At 52.2% G+C, this 11,005-nt stretch overlaps 1 pseudogene; it reads right to left on the reverse strand.

Moving 5' to 3' along the window:
* Nucleotides 1-2,152: 2,152 nt before the first annotated feature.
* LOC123450550 lies at nucleotides 2,153-2,944 on the reverse strand (annotated as a pseudogene).
* Nucleotides 2,945-11,005: the final 8,061 nt, after the last annotated feature.

Below are 11,005 nucleotides of genomic sequence, written 5' to 3' on the forward strand. Positions count from 1 at the left end.
GCCTTATCCCGCGCTGGTAATTTGGGCAGCTCACTTGCGCGCGCGGCAGACTCGAGCGCACGCGCGAACTCTCTCCTTTCTTCCTCCTTCGCACCTCGCGCGTCGGCGCCAGCGCCCCTGCCACCATGGACGCACACACCGGCACCCCACTCACCCCGTTGTACAGCCGCGACCCCCCCGCCGCCGAAAACCCTAGCGCGGCGAGCGCTGGCGCAGCCGCCGCCAGCGTCGGAGCTCCGCCGACCGTCGGCCTCGCGCTCAGCCTTTTGTTGCCGCCGCGGATGACCACGCCGACGGGTGGCGTCGCGCCGGCGCCGTCCCGTGCCGCCGCTGCACCGTCGAAGCTCCCCAATGCGGCGGGGTCGAAGAAAGCAAAAAACATCCGCGAAGAAGAAGGCGGCGGACGGCTCCGGCAGCTTGAAGGCGAAGAAGAAGCTTGCAGGGCGGCGGAGCGGCGCGACGTCTACCGAAGCGCCGGCGAGCTCACTCGTTGAGCCGGCGGCCGACGCGCACCACGTGTTCGACGAAATGCCCCCAAGGTGAAAAAAATTCCAACTTTTATTTTGTGTCCAAATGCTATATATTTGCGCGCTGCTGGAGCGCGGCGCGCGCTGCATTTTAGCACGGCTGCTGGAGCCAGCGCTGCGCGACGCGCCAAACCAGGCGATGGGCGCGCGGCAAACAAATTTTTTGGGCGCGACACGAAGCGCGGCTGTTCGAGATGCTCTTAGTGGTCCACTGTCGCCGTTCCCTCTCGTGGACACATGCACCCGGCCGTCTCCACTCGCCACTCCTGATAGCTGTTGGTTCGTGCGCATGCCGGCTTTGTCTCGTGTCGACTGCTCCTTCATGGCTTCCGCCCTGGACCTCCTCGCCGCGTGCACCTACCCATCTATGCCACCCCACGTTCATCGCGGACTCCGCCTCCCCATCCCCGTCGGCTCTCGTGCTGGCCGGCCCTGCGGTCGGTTGGGGCTCCCCGTCGCCCGTCACCGGCTCCGCCCCTATGCACCGCGTTCCCATGAGCTGTTGGCGCCGCCTCACTGTGCATCCGCGCCCGCATGTTGCGCCGGCTCTGCCTCCGCGTAGCTGCGCCGCCTCACCGCACGTCCGTGCACCTCGTCACTTCCGGCCCTGCTCGGCTCCGGCTCTCGCACGCCCTCGCGCCCGAACCGCTGCTCCTTGCGCATTGCTCCAACCAGCAACCACGTCGAAACACCCCGTTCCTCTCCACTGCGTGCCTCTGCCACGGCCACCTCCATGCGCGGCCCGGCCGCCCAACGGCTCCACTCCATTTGTGCCACAGTGCTGCGGCCCGCTCTGCCATGCGCCGCTCGGCTGCCTCCGCGCGTGCCCCCGCCCGCTCAGCCGCGCTTCTTTGCTCCACCTCACTCCCACACCACGCCTGCGTTGCACGCGTCGGCTCCGCCCACTCCACCTGCACCTTGGCCGGGTACTCCCCGTTCCGTTCCGCACCCCCGACCGCCCCCGCGTCGCCGATGCTCCCCGCCTGCCGCAGCCGGCCCGCGCCATCTTTGGTTCCGCCTCGTACCGCCGCGCTGGCCCGGCTGGCTCCTTCCCGCGCACTCCGGCACTGGCTGCCACTCTGTGGCTGGATCGCGCCCGTGCCGCCTTGCGCTGTCTGCACCCCGCGTGCTCTCGGGCCAGCTATCTGAAGCAAAACCAAAAAACAAAGGCGAGTCAGTTGTCTTAGAAAAGGGTGCAATGGGAGGCTTGCTGGAGGAGATAATTGCACCAGTAGTCCTGGAAGTTCGCGGCGAGGTCCAACATGGTCCTGGAAGTTGAGAAGTGCTTCAATACGGTCCTGGTACATGGAAATACGTAGTCAATACGGTCCTGATACTTGGAATGATAGTCCTGGCTCTACAGGTCGCATACGTATCATGTATTTCCTCTCTGACACGTCAGCACGTGATGCCCCTTCCCCTTCGCCTCGACTGCTCCGTGCTCCTGCCTTCCCCTCCCCTTCCCGCTTCCTCCTCACCTCAACCAGCCGCGCCGCACCCTCAACCCTGCCGCGGGCCCCCGGTTTCGTCTCCGGCGCGGTGGCCGCATGCTCCTCTCCTTGCCCCTCGCCGTCGTATGCGGTCGCCACCGGCAAGGCATGTGCAGAGGTCGCCACCAATACCACTCAGAACTCTGGCACCGGCGAGTACGCCTCGTCGGCGGGCACCACCACTGACGCAGACGAGTTGACCAGGTTGAGTATACTGTTCCAGTAGTTCTTCTCCTCCTCCGTCTCGTGCTCTTGGTCGCCCGCCTCGGCTGCGTCGTCCCTCGCCGCCGGCCTTGTGTCCTGGCTCAACGATCCGTCAAGAAGCAGCCCGGTGAAGCCCGCCTCGACGAAGCCCGCACCGGCGGCGTCGGCGTCGCCCCAGTTCTGATCCTTGCACGCCTCCTCGTATGCCTGCATGGGCTGCATGGCGGCGCGCGCGGCGGCCGCGGCGCTGTGCGCCTCCAGCACCGACGCGAATGCGGCGCTGTCCGAGAAGCTCAGCGTGGAGGTCGGCGAGTCAAGGCTGGGCGCGGCGTGGGCCGCCGGCAGGTACTGCACCGAGGAGGAGACGGACGCGGCGAGCGCGCGCAGCTTGGCCTAGCGCACGAGGCGCGCCTCGGCCTCGAGCCGCGCGCTCTCCCACTGCGCCGTGTGGCTGAGGTGCGCCGCCGCCTTGGCGTGCTGCGCGCCGGCCGCACTCTCGGCGCCGCCGGGCACGTCGGAGCGCGGCTTGTGCGTGACCGGGTCGATGCCCATTTTGGCCAGCCGCTTCTTTAGGTGCGTGTTCCAGTAGTTCTTGATCTCGTTGTCGGTGCGCTTGGGTAGGTGCGTCGCGATCGCTGACCACCTGCATGCACACACGCCGATCGCAAGAAAAATCATCTCAGGATTCAGACAGTAGTAGTAGTAGTAGAAAATGTGCACCATGGTTAAAACAAGAAGACCATCTCGAAAAGTAAGTGGCCAGAGGTGGGCATGGCATCGGCGTAGACGCGTAGTACAAACTACAGAGAGACGGCAGGTACCACGCCGGTGACGAAACCGGCGCCCGCGGCAGGGTTGAGTGTGCGGCGTGGCTGGTTGAGGTGAGGAGGAAGCGGGGAGGGGAGGGGAAGGCAGGAGCACGGAGCAGTCGAGGCGAAGGGGAAGGGGGAATCACGTGCTGACGTGTCAGAGAGGAAATACGTGATACGTATGCGACGTGTAGAGCCAGGACTGTCGTTCCAAGTATCAGGACCGTATTGACTACGTATTTCCATGTACCGGGATCGTATTGAAGCACTTCTCAACTTCCAGGACCATGTTGGACCTCGCCGCCAACTTCCAGGAGTACTGGTGCAATTATCTCCTTGCTGGAGATATTAAAAAGGTGGGGAGCCGGCTAAAAAACTTGAAAAAGAAATAAGGACATGTGCGCCCACCTGCTCACGTCGCCACCCGGTCGGCTGACCTGTGTTGCCGCCTGGCTAGCGGACCCGCCTACTTCGACACCAGGCCGGCTCCAGCGACCCATCTACTTCGACGCCCGGCCTGTCGCGACCGACCGGCTGGCACACTTGTCGACTGTTAGAGGCTCGACGGCAACACCTAGCGGGTGCGTCGGTGCGATCCGCTGGCAAAAGCCGCATCGGCCGTCATCGACAACAACCGCCTCACCGGCACCAAAAATAATGTAGCTCTCCACCCACATTATCTGTTGGGGAACGTCGCATGGGAAACAAAAATTTTCCTACGCGCACGAAGACCTATCATGGTGATGTCCATCTACGAGAGGGGATGAGTGATCTACGTACCCTTGTAGATCGTACAGCAGAAGCGATAAGAGATCGCGGTTGATGTAGTGGAACGTCCTCACGTCCCTCGATCCGCCCCGCGAACAATCCCGTGATCAGTCCCACGATCTAGTACCGAACGGACGGCACCTCCGCGTTCAGCACACGTACAGCTCGACGATGATCTCGGCCTTCTTGATCCAGCAAGAGAGACGGAGAGGTAGAAGAGTTCTCCGGCAGCGTGACGGCGCTCCGGAGGTTGGTGATGATCTTGTCTCAGCAGGGCTCCGCCCGAGCTCCGCAGAAACGCGATCTAGAGGAAAAACTATGGAGGTATGTGGTCGGGCAGCCGTGAGAAAGTCGTCTCAAATCTGCCCTAAAAGCCCCATATATATAGGAGGAGGGAGGGGGACCTTGCCTTGGATTCCAAGGGACCCCAAGGGGGTCGGCCGAGCCAGGGGGGAGGACTCTCCCCCCCCCAAACCGAGTCCTACTTGGTTTGGTGGGAGGGAGTCCTTCCCCCTTCCCACTTCTTCCTTTTTTTTTTCTTTCTTCCTTTGATTTTTATTCCTTGGCGCATAGGACTTGGTGGGCTGTCCCACTAGCCCACTAAGGGCTGGTGTGACCCCCCCAAATACCTATGGGCTTCCCCGGAGTGGGTTGCCCCCCTCCGGTGAACCCCCGGAACCCATTCGTCATTCCCGGTACATTCCCGGTAACTCCGAAAACCTTCCGGTAATCAAATGAGGTCATCCTATATATCAATCTTCATTTCCGGACCATTCCGGAAACCCTCGTGACGTCCGTGATCTCATCCGGGACTCCGAACAACATTCGGTAACCAACCATATAACTCAAATACGCATAAAACAACGTCGAACCTTAAGTGTGCAGACCCTGCGGGTTCGAGAACTATGTAGACATGACCCGAGAGACTCCTCGGTCAATATCCAATAGCGGGACCTGGATGCCCATATTGGATCCTACATATTCTACGAAGATCTTATCGTTTGAACCTCAGCGCCAAGGATTCGTATAATCCCGTATGTCATTCCCTTTGTCCTTCGGTATGTTACTTGCCTGAGATTCGATCGTCAGTATCCGTATACCTATTTCAATCTCGTTTACCGGCAAGTCTCTTTACTCGTTCCGTAATACAAGATCCCGCAACTTACACTAAGTTACATTGCTTGCAAGGCTTGTGTGTGATGTTGTATTACCGAGTGGGCCCCGAGATACCTCTCCGTCACACGGAGTGACAAATCCCAGTCTTGATCCATACTAACTCAACTACCACCTTCGGAGATACCTGTAGAGCATCTTTATGGTCACCCAGTTACGTTGCGACGTTTGATACACACAAAGCATTCCTCCGGTGTCAGTGAGTTATATGATCTCATGGTCATAGGAATAAATACTTGACACGCAGAAAACAGTAGCAACAAAATGACACGATCAACATGCTACGTCTATTAGTTTGGGTCTAGTCCATCACGTGATTCTCCCAATGACGTGATCCGGTTATCAAGCAACAACACCTTGTTCATAATCAGAAGACACTGACTATCATCGATCAACTGGCTAGCCAACTAGAGGCATGCTAGGGACGGTGTTTTGTCTATGTATCCACACATGTAAATGAGTCTTCATTCAATACAATTATAGCATGGATAATAAACTATTATCTTGATACAGGAATTATAATAATAACTATACATTTATTATTGCCTCTAGGGCATAATTCCAACAGTCTCCCACTTGCACTAGAGTCAATAATCTAGCCCTCACATCACCATGTGAATTACATTGTAATAAATCTAACACCCATACAGTTCTGGTGTCGATCATGTTTTGGCCGTGGAAGAGGTTTAGTCAGCGGGTCTGCTACATTCAGATCCGTGTGCACTTTGCATATATTTACGTCCTCCTCCTCGACGTAGTCGCGGATGAGGTTGAAGCGTCGTTTGATGTGTCTGGTCTTCTTGTGAAACCTTGGTTCCTTTGCTAAGGCAATGGCACCAGTGTTGTCACAGAACAAGGTTATTGGATCCAGTGCACTTGGCACCACTCCAAGATCCGTCATGAACTGCTTCATCCAGACACCCTCCTTAGCCGCCTCCGAGGCAGCCATGTACTCTGCTTCACATGTAGAATCTGCCACGACGCTTTGCTTGGAACTGCACCAGCTTACTGCACCCCCATTAAGAAGAAATACGTATCCGGTTTGCGACCTAGAGTCGTCCGGATCTGTGTCAAAGCTAGCATCGACGTAACCTTTTACGGCGAGCTCTTCGTCACCTCCATACACGAGAAACATCTCCTTAGTCCTTTTCAGGTACTTCAGGATATTCTTGACCGCCGTCCAGTGATCCACTCCTGGATTACTCTGGAACCTGCCTGCCATACTTATGGCCAGGCTAACATCCGGTCTAGTGCACAGCATCGCATACATGATAGAGCCTATGGCTGAAGCATAGGGGACGGAGCGCATATGCTCTCTATCTTCATCAGTTGCTGGGCACTGAGTCTTACTCAATCTCGTACCTTGTAACACTGGCAAGAACCCTTTCTTGGACTGTTCCACTTTGAACCTCTTCAAAACTTTATCAAGGTATGTGCTTTGTGAAAGTACTATCAGGCGTTTTGATCTATCCCTATAGATCTTAATGCCTAGAATGTAAGAAGCTTCTCCTAGGTCCTTCATAGAGAAACTTTTATTCAAGTAACCTTTTATGCTCTCCAAAAGCTCTACGTTGTTTCCAATCAGCAATATGTCATCCACATACAATATTAGAAACGCCACAGAGCTCCCACTCACTTTCTTGTAAATACAAGATTCTCCAACCACTTGTATAAACCCAAATGCTTTGATCACTTCATCAAAGCGTTTGTTCCAACTCCGAGATGCTTGCACCAGTCCATAAATGGATCGCTGGAGCTTGCACACCTTGTCAGCATTTTTAGGATCGACAAAACCTTCGGGTTGCATCATATACAACTCTTCCTTAAGGAAACCGTTAAGGAACGCCGTTTTGACATCCATCTGCCAGATTTCATAATCGAAAAATGCAGCTATTGCTAACATGATTCTGACGGACTTAAGCATCGCTACGGGAGAGAAAGTCTCATCGTAGTCAATTCCTGGAACTTGTGAAAAACCCTTTGCCACAAGTCGAGCTTTATAAACGGTCACATTACCGTCAGCGTCCGTCTTCTTCTTAAAGATCCATTTGTTCTGAATAGCCTTGCGGCCCTCAGGTAGTACTTCCAAAGTCCACACTTTGTTCTCATACATGGATCCTATCTCGGATTTCATGGCTTCTAGCCATTTGTTGGAATCTGGGCCCACCATTGCTTCTTCATAATTTGCAGGTTCATTGTTGTCTAACAACATGATTGATAAGACGGGATTACCGTACCACTCTGGAGCAGCGCGTGATCTCGTCGACCTGCGTGGTTCAACAGAAACTTGAACTGGAGTTTCATGATCATCATCATTAACTTCCTCCTCAACCGGCGTCGCAATGACAGAGGTTTCCCCTTGCCCTGCGCCACCATCCAGAGGGATGAGAGGTTCGACAACCTCGTCAAGTTCTATCTTCCTCCCACTCAATTCTCTCGAGAGAAACTCCTTCTCGAGAAAAGTTCCGTTCTTAGCAACAAACACTTTGCTCTCGGATTTGAGATAGAAGGTGTACCCAACTGTCTCTTTTGGGTAACCTATGAAGACGCATTTTTCCGCTTTGGGTTCCAGCTTTTCAGGCTGAAGCTTTTTGACATAAGCATCACATCCCCAAACTTTAAGAAACGACAATTTTGGTCTTTTGCCATACCACAGTTCGTATGGTGTCGTCTCAACGGATTTCGATGGTGCCCTATTTAAAGTGAATGCAGCTGTTTCTAATGCATAACCCCAAAACGATAACGGCAAATCAGTAAGAGACATCATAGATCGCACCATTTCTAACAAAGTACGATTACGACGTTCGGACACACCATTACGCTGTGGTGTTCCAGGCGGTGTTAACTGTGAAACAATTCCACATTTTCTTAAGTGAGTACCAAACTCGAAACTCAGATATTCACCCCCACGATCAGACCGTAGGAACTTGATCTTCTTGTTACGATGATTTTCCACTTCACTCTGAAATTGCTTGAACTTTTCAAATGTTTCAGACTTGTGCTTCATCAAGTAGACATAACCATATCTACTTAAATCGTCAGTGAAGGTGAGAAAATAACGATATCCGCCGCGTGCCTCCACGCTCATTGGACCACACACATCGGTATGTATGATTTCCAACAAGTCACTTGCACGCTCCATTGTTCCGGAGAACGGAGTCTTAGTCATCTTGCCCATGAGGCACGGTTCGCACGTATCAAGTGAATCAAAGTCAAGTGACTCCAAAAGTCCATCAGCATGGAGTTTCTTCATGCGCTTTATACCAATATGACCCAAGCGGCAGTGCCATAAAAATATGGTGCTATCATTGTTTACTCTAACTCTTTTGGTCTCAATGTTATGTATATGCGTATCTCTATCAAGATTCAATATGAACAATCCTCTCACATTCGGTGCATGACCATAAAAGATGTTACTCATAGAAATAGAACAACCATTATTCTCAGACTTAAAAGAGTAACCGTCTCGCAATAAACAAGATCCAGATATAATGTTCATGCTCAACGCAGGCACTAAATAACAATGATTTAAGTTCATCACTAATCCCGATGGTAGTTGAAGTGACACGGTGCCGACGACGATTGCATCAACCTTGGAACCGTTTCCTACGCGCATCGTCACTTCGTCTTTCGCCAGCCTCCGTCTATTCCGCAGTTCCTGTTTCGAGTTGCAAATGTGAGCAACAGAACCGGTATCGAATACCCAGGCACTACTACGAGAGCCGGTTAAGTACACATCAATAACATGTATATCAAATATACCTGATTTTTCTTTGCCCGCCTTCTTATCTGCCAGATACTTGGGGCAATTGCGCCTCCAGTGACCCATACCCTTGCAATAGAAGCACTCTGTTTCAGGCTTAGGTCCAGCCTTGGGTTTCTTCGGCAGATTGGCAACAGGCTTGCCGCTCTTCTTCGAATTTCCCTTCTTGCCTTTGCCGTTTCTCTTGAAACTAGTGGTCTTGCTCACCATCAACACTTGATGCTCTTTACGGAGTTCAGACTCTGCGACTTCCAGCATCGCAAACAACTCGCCGGGAGACTTGTTCATCCCTTGCATGTTGTAGTTCAACACAAAGCCTTTATAGCTTGGCGGCAGTGATTGGAGGATTCTGCCAGTGATAGCTTCTTGCGGGAGTTCAATCCCTAGTTCAGCTAGACGGTTTGAGTACCCAGACATCTTGAGCACATGTTCACTGACAGACGAGCCTTCCTCCATCTTGCAAGCATAGAATTTATCGGAGGTCTCATACCTCTCGATCCGGGCGTTCTTCTGAAAGATAAACTTCAACTCCTGGAACATCTCAAATGCTCCATGACGCTCAAAGCGACGTTGAAGTCCCGGCTCTAAGCCATACAAGACTGCACATTGAACTATTGAGTAGTCCTCCTTACATGCTAGCCAAGCGTTCTTAACATCCTGATCAGCCCTAGCGGGTGGTTCATCTCCTAGCGCAGCATTAAGGACAGAATCCTTCTTTCCAGCTTGTAAGATTAGCTTAAGATTACGAGCCCAGTCTACAAAGTTGCTTCCATCATCTTTCAACTTAGCTTTCTCTAGGAACGTATTAAAATTGAGGATGACACTTGCGTGAGCCATGATCTACAACACAAATATATTCAAAGTGGACTTAGACTATGTTCAAGATAATTAGAGTTCAACTTAATCAAATTATATGCTAAACTCCCACTCAAAAAGTACATCTCTCTAGTCATTTGAGTGGTTCATGATCCACTTACACTATCCCAAGCCCGATCATCACGTGAGTTGAGAATAGTTTCAGTGGTAAGCATCCCTATGCTAATCATATCAGCTATATGATTCATGATCGACCTTTCGGTCTCATGTGTTCCGAGGCCATGTCTGCACATGCTAGGCTCGTCAAGCTTAACCCGAGTGTTCCGCGTGCGCAACTGTTTTGCACCCGTTGTATGTGAACGTTGAGTCTATCACACCCGATCATCACGTGGTGTCTCGAAACGACGAACTGTAGCAACGGTGCACAGTCGGGGAGAACACAATTTCGTCTTGAAATTTTAGTGAGAGATCACCTCATAATGCTACCGTCGTTCTAAGCAAAATAAGGTGCATAAAAGGATTAACATCACATGCAATTCATAAGTGACATGATATGGCCATCATCACGTGCTTCTTGATCTCCATCACCAAAGCACCGGCACGATCTTCTTGTCACCGGCGCCACACCATGATCTCCATCAACGTGTCGCCATCGGGGTTGTCGTGCTACTTATGCTATCACTACTAAAGCTACATCCTAGCTAAATAGTAAACGCATCTGCAAGCACATATGTTAGTATAAAGACAACCCTATGGCTCCTGCCGGTTGCCGTACCATCGACGTGCAAGCCGATATTTCTATTACAACATGATCATCTCATACATCCAATATATCACATCACATCATTGGCCATATCACATCACAATCATACCCTGCAAAAACAAGTTAGACGTCCTCTAATTTTGTTGTTGCATGTTTTACGTGGTGACCAAGGGCATCTAGTAGGATCGCATCTTACTTACGCAAACACCACAATGGAGATATATGAGTTGCTATTTAATCTCATCCAAGGACCTCCTTGGTCAAATCCGATTCAACTAAAGTTGGAGAAACCGTCACTTGCCAGTCATCTTTGAGCAAAGGGGGTTACTCGTAACGATGAAACCAGTCTCTCGTAAGCGTACGAGTAATGTCGGTCCAAGCCGCTTCAATCCAACAATACCGAGGAATCAAGAAAAGACTAAGGAGGGCAGCAAAACGCACATCACCGCCCACAAAACCTTTTGTGTTCTACTCGAGAAGACATCTACGCATGAACCTAGCTCATGATGCCACTGTTGGGGAACGTCGCATGGGAAACAAAAATTTTCCTACGCGCACGAAGACCTATCATGGTGATGTCCATCTACGAGAGGGGATGAGTGATCTACGTACCCTTGTAGATCGTACAGCAGAAGCGATAAGAGATCGCGGTTGATGTAGTGGAACGTCCTCACGTCCCTCGATCCGCCCCG

The sequence above is a fragment of the Hordeum vulgare genome, chromosome 4H (genome assembly GCF_904849725.1).
Source record: "Hordeum vulgare subsp. vulgare chromosome 4H, MorexV3_pseudomolecules_assembly, whole genome shotgun sequence".
Taxonomy (NCBI): Eukaryota; Viridiplantae; Streptophyta; class Magnoliopsida; order Poales; family Poaceae; genus Hordeum; species Hordeum vulgare.